The sequence below is a fragment of the Panthera onca genome, chromosome B3 (genome assembly GCF_046562875.1).
Source record: "Panthera onca isolate mPanOnc1 chromosome B3, mPanOnc1 haplotype 2, whole genome shotgun sequence".
NCBI lineage: Eukaryota > Metazoa > Chordata > Mammalia > Carnivora > Felidae > Panthera > Panthera onca.
This window is the reverse complement of record NC_138344.1, coordinates 76762053-76777675: the sequence shown is the minus strand read 5'-3', so window position 1 is coordinate 76777675 and position 15623 is coordinate 76762053. Positions and strand designations below refer to the sequence as shown.

Here is a 15623-nt window from a genome sequence, read left to right as displayed (position 1 = left end):
GCCAGAATACAAATACATATTTTTGGCATTTTGATTATATTTCCTAAATGCTTTACTTGATTATTTTAAAAAATAGTAGTAGGCTCAAATTTACCCACAACAAGTATTTGGCACAGGATGACACCAATTAACTTTGAAGCAAGTCTAACATGTATATAATCTGTCCACACAGAATAATGTCTAAAACATCTGGTTCCAGATAGAATGTAGTTAAAGACTACAAACTTTGTGTGCAAGACTGTCTGTAAGAGGATCTGGTGTATAGCAATTAAAAATCACATGATACCTTGAAATGGATGGAAAATTAAAATATGGAGTCATAAATGACAACTGGAAAAGGAAGTAATATCTGCACACTAATCACATGCCTATAGATCTCATTTTCAATAATATCTTTTGAAATTCAGGACTGATACATAAATGTTCATATACAGATACATGTAATAGACACAAAGTTGATGTTCAGTTCTGTAGTAACAGAGCAATAATAAAGAAATCCTACACCCTCAGGTGAGTCAATTTCATTAATATACTAATGTGTTTTGGATGTGCTTTTTGTAGTCAGTACACATTTTAATGGTATTTTAGCAACCATATTCCATGACAACAAACCCATTAATTAATCATGTCATTCACCTACTGAAAACTCTTCAATAATCCAACTTCAACTTTCTAGTAAGTGAATTTCAAAGTTGGTAGCACATCATTCAAGACTAACCTAACTTTTAAATATGATCTCCCATTGTCCTCTGAATTTTCTTTTTGCTACAGCAAACAAACTACTCAAGTCAAAATTGTTCCTGAGCCCCCTATACTTTGCTAACACTTCTCCTAACACTCCTCCTAACACTAGCCAATGTTATTCCCTTTCCTCCCATGACCACCTAGGCTTATGCCTTTTAACCATCCTCCATGTCTCAGTCTCTCCCATTCCAAATTATTGTACAACCCTACTGGCAAATTCAATTGACATTGTAAAATTCAATCATATCACTCTCATTCGAAAATCTGAAAATGGCCACCTCAGACTTAGAAAAATTTCTATCTTTTTTTTTTTTTTTTAGATTCCACAGAAAAGTAAGATCGTATAGTATTTATCTTCATCTTTTATAATGGATCCAATGACATCTGGTCCAAGACACCTTTCTGTTCTGTAATTAGACTTGTTTTTCTACCTCGGAAATTCACACAACTCAAGTACAGTACCTGAAAATGATATTAGTATAGTTTATGAAATGAATTAATTTTAAGTAAAGCCCTACAGACATGAATTTGTAGCTCTTATCAGCTTTGTCTTAAAATTAGAATTAAGCATAATTTCATTCCTCTCTTTCCACTCAATGGAAAACGGAAAAACAAAATCTCTATATTTATGTTACCTTGAAAAATTAAAAGTTAACTTTAATCCAATTACTAATTTTCTAATTTCTTCCATCCCTCTGGAAATTAATTTGTCAATACATCACGAATCAATAATATATTAGTAAGAGGGGTGCCTGGGTGGGGTTGGTCAGTAGAGCGTCCTACTTTGGCTCAGGTAATGATTTTGTGGTTCACGAGTTTGAGACTTGCACAGGGCTCTGGGCTGATAGCTCTGAGTCTGGAGCTGCTTCAGATTCTGTGTCTCCCTCTATCTCTGCCCCTGCCCCACTAGCATGTGTGCTCGCTCTCTCTCTCTCTCTCTCAAAAATAAACATTAAAAATTTTTTTAATAATATGTTAGTAAAAGACCATGTGTTTTATAATCTTTGGAACATAATTATAGAGTATTAATCTTATTTCTTGGAGAGAATCCTGTTGAATTTTAGGACTGTCTTATGTTTTTGGTTGACCTTGACTTTTTAAAAATACTTTGAAAAGCATATCTATCTAAATTATTCCTATTTAAATCCATAGGAAGCAATAATAGATTTCAGAAAATGGGTAAAATTTAAATGTCTCATCATGTACATCATCAGGCAGCATTGCTGCTACATACACTGTACCCTTTTTGTTCAAATTTGCTTTTGTTCAAGGAAAGGAAAAAAAGAGAAACCCCATGCACCTTGTTGCTCTGTGAATTCTCCAGCTTGCAAGTGTCTGAGAAGCTGCCAGAACCTTTGATTTGTTTTGTAATCTTTAAGCTCTTTAAAAGGACCTTGACATTCTGCTTACCTTCTTCATTTCAGGTACCTATTAAACATCAGACTTTAATGATTTTCTAACTATAACTGCAAAATTACTTTGCTCATTTTTCTGATGTCACAGCCTTTATCACACAATTCTTCCCTTTCCTTATTTGCTCTAGGGTGACATTGAGGGCACGGACATCAAAATCCTTTTTTGTTTTCTATCCGATTCCCTGGACACACAATGCTCCTTCCAGCATCCTTATGTTCCCTCAAATTCACAAAGCTTCCCCCCTGACTGTAAGTCATCACCAAAGGGAAAAAAAAAAAAAAAAACATTTGGTGAACTGATTTTCTCTCTTACACACAGTGCATACAAAGCACCTCATTATATCTTGGTGTGGCCTAGTAAACTGCAGAGACGTGATGGTCACTGAGGAGCTTCCACACTATGCAGTTCTGATTCCTTCACCCTTTTACTTGTACTCTAAGGAAAATAATCTCTAGGATGAAGGAATCTTATAAGCATTTCAAATTGAAGTCCCTCTTCCCCCTGCATTCCCACCACTACAACCTACCTTGTCAGTGTCACCCGATGCTCATCCAACAACCCTTCTCTGAAATCACCTTCACACAAATCTCTTACTCATCCATCGGACCTTTAAAAGAAACCGTTTGAATTTAGTAAGCTCTTTTCATATATTTCTCATCCTCTCTGGGAAAGGATTTTATTGATCCATGAATGTCATGACATTTCCAAGATGATGGCAGTTATAGAATTTTTAACATGGGCAAGACTTGGTTTGGGACAAGACAGATGACAAATGGGGAACTGGTGATGATATACATTATATACTACAAAATATTAGGGTAGAAGAGAGCACATGTATATATGCCAGGAAGGTTCAGTAATAGATCAGCCCTTGAAATAAAACTTAGTTAAGAATGAAGCAGTGAGGAAAACAAGAGTATCTATTCTTAAGAGAAAAATAAAACACCCATTAAAATTGCAAGTGAAACTTCTGATTTGGCCCATATATTTTATTTATGTCAGCGAGCAATAATTATGGTGGAATGTGTTTTCACACTATATATAATTAATTTGCACATAGGTAATTATTTTGTACACTCTATTTCTATATAGTAAAAAAACAGGGGATTTGTAAATAAGGACAGTGAAATAATACATTAAATTATGGCAAAGACATTTATTTTAGGACACTTTGATGCCTAAGATAAATAGAAAAAAAGAGGAAAAAGAAGTGAGATGAGAGATTGGAAGTTTACTCAAGACACTAGAAAGGGGCTGAAAAATTGGGGGTTGTTAAATATAGGAGGGAAAGCTTACATTTATAAAGAGTTTTTTTCCCCCAGGAAAAAACGAAAATAAAATTATTCCTGACTATTGTTTATTCAAAGGTTTATTGAACTTAACTTTACAGCATTTGGATAAAGAGCTTTTAAATGCCTATCGTCCATGAGCCTAAGAAGCAAAAACTCCTTTTCCTAGGATAATAAGTCAGGTGTCTGCCATTGACAGAGACTGGCCGCTAGATTTCCTTGCAATGCAGTTTAGTTAGGTCATTCTGAAAATTATCTGTCCTTCTCATGTCTATCAGTAAGGAATCCTCAAACAAGAGGTCAAAGAGTTAGTAATTTTCAGTGAATAAGCGGTTCCAGCAATGAAGCAAAAAAGAAAAAGTGGGGAGTAGGGAGCAAAAGGAAAGAATACCACTCTAATAAATGCAGCCCTGTAGCTCAATGAGACTCCTACCTAAATGAGAGTTAATAAGCATTTTCTAAATGCCACAACATAGAAAAATTTCTTATCAATTTTTGATCGCAGTACAGATATCAAAGCAATGTCTCGGTTACTGACTGGTTTTAGATGGTGAGTATGTCCCATCATAATCTAGTGACCATTTACCTATTTCTATTTTCAACTTTGAAATAAAGTAACATATGCTATGTGACATCAAGGCCCAGGGTTAAAATTTTAATTTATTAAGGTAAATTTTAAGGCAAACTGCTTAAATAAACAAAAAAATATATACTTTTTAATAGGTTTCTCAATTTGTTTTAGAACCTTATTACACTAATGAAAACTTCATGAAGTGACCAAGAGATAGCTTGGGAGAGAAAGACACTCTTGAGTTAGGTTTTGGGAGAAGGCTTCAAAATTTCATTCAAATAGTGACTAGCTGTGAGAGAACTATTAATGTAGTCTGACAAAAATTCACCGAATATATACTATGTTTGGAGAATGTAGTAGTGTTTTACAACATACAAAGATGACTAAACCTGGTTCCCAGACTTCAAGATGATAAGATAGTAGGCTTTTGTCATGGGATCAATCAAATTGCCTTGCCTTTTTTCTGATGTTTATAGAGCATTTATCTAGCAAATTATAAGAGATAGGAGCAGGTACTTCCCATTGCAGGTGTTATGAAAAAATCCATACTGTAAGAATTGAAGTATTAATATGAACTAGAAAGCAGTCATATTGCAAAACTACAAGTGTATTATTTCTAGGGAATCAACAAATCCTACACAAAGGATATTTATTGTCTAAGCAATGGCCCCTTTGTAAACTCTACATATTTAAATTCTTAAGAGTTATTATTAATCCAAGTCTAGCTTTCCTGTCAATTCCCAAACTGAACAATTTATCCGGTGGGGATGGGGGGAAAGGTGGCCAGCTTGACAGGGCAGAATTCTATCCAGTAAAAATGTCTTTTTCAAGCATTTACTTAGTCAACTAGAAGCTCAGTACCTCTGTGAAAAGTGCCAGAGCAAGTCCAGTTTGTCCAGGATGGGCAAGGTAAAATTTATGCTCTCATCTGATAGAATGGAAAAGGCAGAGATGATCAACTTAGCCAGACAAATCTAGCAATTTTTTTTTAATTTTTCATATTTTTTTAAGAGAGAGTGAGTGAGAGCCAGGGGAGGGGCAGAGGGAGAGGGGAGAGAGAAAATCTTAAGTAGGCTCCACTTCCAGCATGGAGCCCAAGCTCTATCTCACAACCCTGAGATTAGACCTGAGCCAAAATCAAGACTCAGATGCTTAACCGACTGAGCCACCCAGGTGCCCCAAATCTATCAATTTCTGAAGCAAGAGATCCACCATTGAATTTCTGTGTTTCTATATCCAAAAGACCCTCATCATTCAGATTGTCTTTGTGTGTGGTGATGGGGCTTGAGGGACAGTTGTTTTCCAGCTGCATGGCTCACTTAAATATGTGTTGACCAGTCATCCGTACAGACAGAATCATTGTTATATCCAAAACCCAAATGTTAGCACTTCCAATCAATGCGATTGAGTAGAATCAGGGATGCAGCTTATTCTCCCCTAATTTTTCTCTATTTATAGACTCACTCAGTGACAGGTCTGATGCACAGGAGTGGGCTCTTACTCAACACATCTGCTCCCCATGTGTTGCTGAGTCACACATACTTTTTCGTTACCAAAAGTAACAAATATTTATTTTCTCCTTGACAGTCTCACAGAGTTGTTTGCAGCAGGGGGAAAAACAAGTGAGATTCCTTTCAGCTTTGCTCATAAAAAGATCACTAGTGTTGTCTCTGTCTCCACTACTAAGAGAGTTGTGGAAACCTTGGAATGTGTCCAGAATAGAGCAATGGAAATGCTTTGTCAAGAAGGTCTATGAGATCTAAAAGAATTGATATTGGCCTAGAAATAAAATTGTGTGCAATTACAGATTAAATCTTGCAGGTAAATAATATATATATTAGATTCGTCTACATCCGAGTTTTGTCTAAAACAATTATTTACAAACCCAGGAGAGGCTTCAGGGAACAGTTGAAATCCTCCCTCAAACATAATATCCGTGTTGATCATTAATTCTTGTATAAGCCTGGGACAGAATCAGGCACTATTTTCTAAAGGTAATGACAAAAAAGTACATTTTTCTTGTGACAGTGTCAGAGGGAAAAGTGCAAACCTAGAATTTTCTGGATTTTTTTTATTTGCAATTTTCTATGTAATTCTTTCAATGGAAAATTACAACTTTGGACTTACACATAAAACCATGTCTGACCTAGAAGACAAGGAGTAAAAAGAACAGACAAGCCTATATAATTTCTCTAAATCAGGTTTATAACTGAACTACAATTTTAGCCATATTTTTAGTCTTCTCAAAAGACTTATAAATGAATGTCATCTGGATTTGATTGACTGATCTTTGTTTCACACCCTTCATAAAGTAGCCTGAAATAGCTTCGGAAAACACTGCAAACTTGCTGAGTTTTAGCAGTCATCAACTTTATATTGTCATAATTTACTGTGGCTGAGTTATAATTAGGTTTCCTTATTAACTATAAAAGCTCCAGAAATAAAAGTTCACAAATCATGTTGTTGCCATCTTATCTTGCCACAACCTCCTCTTAAAAAAAGACAACACCTCAGGGCACCTGGGTGGCTCAGTGAGTTGGGCGTCCCACTTCGGCTCAGGTCATGATCTCACAGTCTGTGGGTTTGAGCCCCACTTCAGGTTCTGTGCTGACAGCTCAGAGCCTGGAGCCTGCTTCAGATTCTGTCTCCCTCTCTCTCTGCCCCTCCCCTACTCATGTTCTATCTCTCTGTCTCTCAAAACCAAATAAACGTTGAAAAATAATTTTTTCAAAAGGACAACACCTCTAATTCACCATCATTAAGGATCCTCACTTAGACATTTTATACACTAAGAAGACTGACTTCATAGTGCAAGAGTGAATCTGCCTTTTCTTTAAACTGGCTTATTTGCTATCTTAATTGCACATGGGTAAAATCACAAACATTCACAGGATAGGCTCTACAAAGACATATTTGCTGGTATAATGATCACTTTCCTTATATAATCTTGTAATGCGCTTAGCATGGTTACATATATTTAGGAAAAAAAAAATCCTTCTATCAAGGTGGCCTAAATCAAAAAAAAAAAAAAAAAATGTTAGCTGACTTGAACATCAGCGGCTGCTTCATGACCTTGATTGCGTTTAGATCACCTATATTCCCCTTGCTTCAGAAGAACCCACATTATGCTAATAACCCTACTTCCCAAAATATCTAACCCTCTCACATCTAGTTAAGCTAGTGCTGTACCAAAAGCATAGATCACCCAAGTGCTCAGGTGCTTACGGGAAATGCACCCTTCCCAATAAGTCATTTTGGCTTGCCACTGCAAGTGTTCATGCATAAAACATACAAACTAGTTCAAGAATTTCTATGAAAATATGTGCCTCAGAATTTTTTCCATGATTTTAAAGCCATATATTTTAAATTGTACACCCATTGTAATTAGAAGACATAGACCATTTTGAAATATATTTAAAACTTTAAGGAATTAGTTTTCTACTTAAGGTTTTCCTAATGCAATCTCTGTTATTTATCTTTCAAAACAATTAAGTGAGATTTTTAAATTCCTTTTACTTTTTTATACATAAAATTGACTTTCTGCTTAAATGTAAATTCCCTGTGGGACAGGAAATTCAGTCTCAAAATCTAATCTGTTTTCTAGTCTTAAAAATCATCTGACAGCTCTCCAAATGCAAAGTACACATACATTTTGAAAGTTAACCTTCTGGGAATATAAATAGAACAGGTAGAAGCACCTTGCTGTCTCATTGTATGTGTGGGAATGGCATAAATTGATTCAAAATCTATTAAGATTAATCTTTCAAAACTAATACTTTGTAGTTCGAAGGTTACTGAGATAGGTCCCCCTGACATGTTTTATCATATCTCAAAAGTGTCTTAAGGACTCACATATTATCTGATGTTTATCTAGGTTATTGGCTCATTCTATTCATAGCCAATCCAAGCTATTTCTTGTCAGTCAGAAACCGATAAAACTTCAAATACCATTCAAGAATATTTCTCCAGTAATGTAAATATCCCAGTGGCCATGCAGTAGTAAATTTTTGAAAACAGGTAGTCCATTGTATTTAAAAGTGCCTATTTTCATAGAAAGACTTTCAGGTGAATGACTAAATTCATGGTACCATATCTCTGCAAGCTAACTATTAAGAAACGTTTAATACTAGGTAAAATATAGTGTCTTTAAATATATGTCAATTCAAGAAATATGATGTGGACAGAAAAGTAAATGTGGAATGAATGTGAAAATAAAGGCAGCCAATATGGATAACCCAGGTCCCAAATATTTTTCTCAAGAATAGAATTTTGGCAGAATTCCAGATTATAATTTCATTTTGCATTCAAAAAGAAATTTTTAAAAATGATAACAGATTCCCTTTTTTTTTTCCTAATAAAACATCCATATAATTATTTGTGCCTCAAATGAGATTCTGGTAATTGGTGAAGACCTTAAAAAGCATGTGGAAGGAAAATTTGATTCTTTAACTTTATCATTGTTACATCTCACAAAATTAAATTAATAATAAGCCTGTAACAATCTATGCTTTCACAAAGGTAGAGAAGGACATTTATTGGCAGGGCAATTATCACTAGGAAGTGGCTATGTTACTAATATTTCCTGAATGTCATAGAAACTTAGAAACAAACAGAAAAATATTAAGATCTCTCTTCCGGAGATTTTGCTTTGTTTTGTTTTCATTCATTAAAGTAATCCAGATCTCATCATGATTTCATTATTTTATCCTTAAACATTATCCATTCCTTCTTCCAGGGAATGATGAATGCTCCTCAGAGGTGAGTTCCGAAACCTTGTGTCAACATGGATAGAAGAGTATGTCTAGCTGACCCACTGAGTAGGGACACTGCACTCAGCCATGACATAGACTGTAGAGATCAATTTCTTATCTTAAAACAAAACAAAACAAAACAAAACAAAACAAAACAAAACAAAACAAAACATACTCCTGATGTTCACTGCAGGTACCAGAAGCAAATTTCAGGGAGAGTGAGACTTAAACCATCTTCTACAGAATAATGAGGTTTTGGTTAGTAGCCATCTGAGATTAGAAAGTGGTATTCACAGGAAAAACACCATCTGGTTAAAATAATGAAACAATTTTAGAAATAAAGAATGTCAAGGAAGATCTTTTATCTGGCTATTGTAAGTATTCTAAAAAATATTTAATGTCTAGATTACTAAGCAATGGCATATACCTCTGGAGTAAAAGTATTTCACACCAATTACATTCTATCAGGTCTGTAGTTAATGTATTTACATATTCTGTGCCTATCCAGTTAATCATTTCTAACTTATCTTATGTGGTATTCTTTTGAAATACATTCAGGAATCAAAATAAAATATTTTCAAAAGAAAGATCTAATAAGCAAATGAGTAAACTCCAACAGCAGGAGCTCTATTTGAGTTTGTTTCCCTTTAGTCAGGGAAAACTTGTAAAAATGTTTAAGTAAATAAAACATTTAGCAAACATAGTAAAAAATCACTGACCTATTGGTAAGCTCTTATTTAGGAGTATAAGACTTTTAAAAAGGAACAGGAAAGGAAGAGGAAGTAGAAGATGGAGGACAAAGAGATTTTTATAGCAATAATCAGAGCTAGTAAATTACATTCCAAACTTGTACTCTAAGGGAAAAGTGAATCTCACAATATTTTTATTAATTCTATGTTCAAACATCTGATCAAAGTTAAACCTTGGGGTGGGTAGACGAAAAAAGGATGTGAAAAAACAAGAAGAAAATCCAAACGGTAAGTTATTGTTGATATAATTCATCTAAAATCTCAGTCATGTTAAGACCTCAATTCAGTAAGAAATTTTATCTCTGTTTGTTTACGAGTAGATTGGCCCAGTCTAGTATCACAGATAAGGAAATCGAGGCTCACCAAAGATCTTAAGTAAATAAATGACAGAATTGGATTTTATTATACAGTATTAGGATTGGAAATCAACCAAGCTCCCCTGATAGAAGTCAAATCATCCTACGAATCTTATAACTTAGTACAGAAAACTGTGAATCATTACATGTTGATTGTCTTCCTATGATTCTTATTGCTTAGTATAGAAAACTGTGAATCATTAAATGTTGATTGACAAAAATACCTAGAATCCCCAGAGACACCATTTGAACTTCAAGGAAATTAAATGATTTATCCCACAATATTTAACTAGACCTCCTCCCTAACTCCTACAACCTAAGATCTCATTTTTTTTTCATTACATAAGATACCCCTCTCAAGGAAGTTAAAAAACAACAATAACAACAACAACAACAACAACAAAAAATGAACCTTTCAGATTCCTGGCCCTAAGCATGTATTATGCTCTCTGCCCTTGTTAGCCATACTTCTTTTTAGCCATACTACTTTTCTCTCTGCTTGCCCCTCTGCACTGCATCTAGAATTTATCTAGAAGCGTTCACAGGGTATCCAATGAGGAACTCAATTTTTAAACCAAGGAAGAGGCACATCTGTTCCTTGGTAGCTTTATGATTAGTTGACTTAAAAAAGGGAATTTCCTTTTTTGTTAAAGTTCTAACCATTTTAAAAAGTAAAAACAGGGGTGCATGGGTGGCTCAATCAGTTGAGCATCCGACTCTTGATTTTGGTTTAGGTCATGATCTCAGGATTGTGGGCTCGAGCCCTGAGTCAGGCTCCATGCTCAGATTCTCTCTCTCTCTCCCTCTGCCCCTCTCCCCTGCTCGTGCACGTGCGCTCTCTCTCTCAAATAAAAATAAATAAATAAATAAAGTAAAAATATACACCTTATAATAATTGTGTAACAGTGGGATAGGGAAGAAAAAATGTAGGAAAATATAGTGGCATTCTCTATTTTTATTTGCAAAATGTGGCAACCCAATTCACAAAAATGTAAACTCTTCACTCAATGTAACAGGGAGTATTCAAGGTAATTTGGATTTTATATTAGATACCACAGATGCTAAGTACATGCCCACTAGGTAATAATCTATTTAGGGAATAAACACCTTCAGTCTTTTTTAAATATTTATATGTTTTATTTTATGACTAAATATTATCATTGAACTAAAATAATTTATACAGCTACAAACATGAAAACATTACCCGTGGATGTAATTCAAGCAAGTGTAAGTATCACCTGTCAGTTGGTTGCTACAAAAACAAATTATAATTAAAACAAACTTAGATTAATTCAATTTCTTTAAAATTCTTTGCAAATACAGTACAGCTATTTGAGAAATGGAAACTAATTTGACTTCCATTACTCATAATTAGCATTTGTTAATAAGGCAAGAACTTTTATAAAAGCTGTAGCATTTCTGCTTCCAACAGTGGAAGATGTGGCTATTATTAAATTAAAACATAATTGTTTAGCTTAGATAACTTGCCTAAAATGACTCAGAATTATGAAATTTTGAAAATAGCCCCTCTGGGTTGGATTCTTCCTGAAAAAAAACTTGCTTTATATTCTCAAATATCCCATTCCAAAGACTGCCAAAATATTAATGGATATTTCATGATAGTTTGAACACCTTTTTCTCTTTTTATGTAAAAATCAACGTGCAATAGACGGGGAAAGGATAGTCTGCTCCTCCGGTCTTACATGTCCATAAAAAAGTTTTGTACAACTTCACAGAATAACTAAATAGAAAAAGAGTCATTTTGTGCCTAATATCTGGCTAGAATTTAATTTCCATTTTACATTTATTTTCGACAAAGGAAACTTTACTTAACCACCCAGTGTGACTGCACTGAATTGTCACGACTTCCTTGGCCTTTCCAATTGTTCCACTCAAGAACATTCAGGAAACCCTGCTCATCACTGCTGTTGCTCAGTCCTGTCATTTTTCCTCTATCTTCTTGTTCTAAGGCTTTTAAAATTCCCTTCCTTAACAAAGATCCTCATGACTAAGAAATGCAAAAGAAAGAATGCTAATCTTTCCACCCCTAATTTTGTTTTCTCCCTGGCACATTTCAACCCTACAGTGAAACAACCCCGGATTAACGCTCGTTTCACTTTCCTATCGGTGCTTGCATGGAGTGAGCTACACATGCTTCATGCAAAATAGATGGTGAATTTTAGGTGCTACATAACTATGTTTTTTTGTATGTTAACCCATGAAGGTTCTCTACATTTCAGAATTTTTGAAATCAGGGACATTATCATTTTGAAATAATTTTGTAGATCCTGTAGATGTTCATGTGACATAAAAATAGCATGATATAAAATTTGGTTTCAGTCTGTTCAGCACTGGCCTAAACTAAGTGGATGTCCCATTGTTGTTAATGCATAGTTTCAAAAAAGCTATAAAAATATACCTATAAAGGTCTACGTCAGCAAATTAAAAATGGTAGGGGTTGAAAAGGAAGTCAAATATATTGATTCTCACAATGACCAAAAAATAAATTTAAGTCATTTTACTGTGAGGGAAAAGAAAAAAAAAAGATGAGAATTTTAGGTCTTCCAGGTGATCCTACAATATCCTGTTGTATTTTAAACAAAGGATGTAATTAATTGTCCTGACATTCATTTACAAAGGTGTATTTCATCAATATATTCTTAGAAGTTTAGGCTGATTGTTGTCCCCAAATACCAAGATATTAAAAGATCCATTTGCTCAGCTAATATACACAAAGCAGTGAAGTATCCAGAGTCTGAGTTTTTAGTCACTATGCTTAATCTGAATCTAAATAGAAAACAAAACAAAAACAAAACAAAAATAAAAACGCACAAAAAATCTTTGATAGAAATCTTATTTAAAATGATGGGTGCTAGAAGGGACACCTGGGTGGCTCAGTTGGTTAAGCATCTGACTCTTGGTTTCAGCTCAGGTCCAGATCTCCTGGCTTCATGGGTTTGAGCTCCACATGGGGCTCTGTGCTGGCAGCATGGAGAGATTCTCTTTCTCTGCCCCTCACCCCACCACCCCCTCAAATAAATAAACTTAAAAAATTTTTTAAATAAACACAATAAAATGATGGATACTAGAAGTTGATCAGTTAATCAAAAAAGTCAGTTAAAGTACGAAATTATCTTAAGCAATTTATTACATAAACAGACAGATATGGAAAGAGACTGAGATATGCACAGAGGTGACCATATTTCCATATATGACCAAACATCTTCTCTCAGTAGATATATTAGTGTTCAGCAGGCACTGAGCTAAATATTAAGTGTAGGTGGTTTATTTGAAAAAATTATCCCCAGAAAACACAACTAAGAATGCAGTTAAAGCGATTCAGAGAAGGGAGGAAGATCAACAATGTGTAGTTTTAGCTATGGCTACTGAAATCCAACCATATTGAAGACCCTCTAAGAAACTATGTGGTACATCTAAGAAGAAACAGGCTCTGGCTGTATTTTTATTCCCTGATTCTCAAGCTTCACTGAATCAGGGTTGCACCTGGGGTATTAAATCCCTAGCCCTTTGGGTGGCCTTATCCTTGGACTGAGCGAGATTCTGTAGCCCTAAGGAAATCGCTTAGGCAGAAAGTCAGAGAAATGTAAATACTTAGTCTGAAATTCTGTAAAGGTGTTGGGTACTCTGTGTTGAAACCTAGGGAAAGTGATGTGAATGGAGCATCAAGCATCCCCAGAGTCTGCTATTATTATGGGTGGGGGAGGGTGGGTGGGTGGGGTCCCTGGTTGGAATTTCTCATTGTTTTTCTTGATTTCACCAAAACCATCCTCTATTTTCTATAATATCCCAGTCCTAGAGTGGGAAATTATATTTCTAGAGTGAGAAATTAAAGATACTTGGAAAGCAATCAAAGTGCAGATTCTTTTAGGTGATTTATTTTTCATAATATTATGTTTTCTTCAAACCTGTATAGTCATTTTACCCTCAACTAATTCTGTGTCATGTTCTTTTTAACAGTATTGAACAGTATTATTTTAACAATATTTAACAGTATGCAAAATAACGTTATAATAGATAATTAGCAATAAAATACTCTAGGCATAAACATGTTTGGGAACACATGCTGAATCTTGATAAATGTACAACTTACCTGGTAGAAGAGTTAAGGCAGTGGGGTCGGATTTCTGCTTTCCTCAGACACCAGGTGGAAATGTTTAGCAATGAAGGTGCAACTATGGGTTGGTTGATCTTATGGATTTGTTAGGTGGAACTGCTTTTAAAAAGTTGCTGGTGTTTACTGCTGCCATGGATTTTACTCTTAGTCCTAGAAAAGTCTCATTTTGATTATTTACATTTTAATTTTTTTTTGATGTTTGTTTATTTGTGTGAGACAGAGAGCACAAGCAGGGAAGAGGCAGAGAGAGAGAGAGGGAGACACAGAATTGGAAGCAGTCTTCAGGCTCTGAGCTGTCCCTGCAGAGCCTGATGAGGAGCTGGAACCCATGAACCCTGAAATCATGACCTGAACAAAACCTGGATGCTTAACCGACTAAGCGAACCAGGCGCCCCTGATTTTTAAAACAAAAGTGCATTTTTAAAAACATAAGTGCAAAGGAAAAAAAATGATTCATTGTGTGGCCTAGAATGGTCACACTATAGCCATGCACACTTACACCCAGATAACCAAAAGGGAAAGTCACTCCCATAACTAACTGATACGGCAAGACCCCCATTCATCCAAAAATGAGGCAGTGAGATAAAAAAAAATAGTGAATTAAACAAATCCTTTAAGATAATAATGTGTCATAAACTCAGGCAATCACGTATTTAAAATAATGATTCAAATATATTACCTTTGTAAGAATCAATCACATAAGACAAATTCTAAACAAAAATATAAAGTGAGTAAGTCTTTGGCCTTACTTTGTTCTCCTGTCTTGAAACTTCTCTTACTTACAGGCACTTTGGCCCTTCATGACAGTCTATCTTCCAAATTCTCCTTCTTCGATTTCTAGCACAGCATCATTGCTAAAAAAAAGATTGTCATCCCAGAACTTCGTTTCCAGACCCCTCCTTTATCTAAATGGGGCCAGTTCTAAATGACAGAAAATGGATGGAAGCAATGTATATTACTTCTTGGCCTAGATATTTGAAAAACAGGTATGCCTTCTCCTCATTTCCATTTCAATCTATTGGCTGGATATAAAGCTCAGAGTGACCTGGAAGCTGATAAATCTGCTGGCAGCCTGGTCCCTGAAGAGCTGAAGGAACGGATCATGACCCTTTCCCAGCTCCTATCCCCTGACTTGGAACCACCTTTGACTACTGAGCTAAAGAGAAAAAAGATTAGATGGAAGCCTAAATTTGAAATAATGCTATGTGTTTCCCAAACCACTTCATTTTCTTGGCAATATAGGAAGATATAATACTGAGACTGCCTTGTTCTTAGGATGGGTTTATATCTCTTAGTTCTGGTTGGTGGGTTTTGGGTAGAATTGATGTATACCGCTTTCAAACACAACCATAAACACCTTGCATGATCCTGCATTCTCCCTATTCTCCCCTGCAGTCTTTTGGAGGTTTATATTGAAGACAGAAGGAGCCTAGGTCCCTAACTGACCAAGTGGAGTACCTTGAACTGACTGTGACATAAGTACTTATTAATAAGCTACTGAATTCAAAGTTGCTTATTTCAGAGCAGAGATCTTCCTCTAAATAATACAGAAACTAGAAACTTGAAGTAGGGTATTGCCATAACAGAAGCATAAAATGTATAGAATTGGTTT

General features: G+C 35.2%; 1 long non-coding RNA gene across 1 annotated transcript in view; it reads right to left on the bottom strand.

Annotated features, from left to right (window-relative positions):
* The window catches only part of LOC132669504 (uncharacterized), a 194318-nt gene that overhangs the window by 2823 nt on the left and 175872 nt on the right, over positions 1–15623 (bottom strand). The window contains exon 4 of the long non-coding RNA XR_009606126.2: positions 2687–2767. This is a non-coding gene — a long non-coding RNA (uncharacterized LOC132669504). The remainder of the gene's footprint in view (positions 1–2686; positions 2768–15623) is intronic.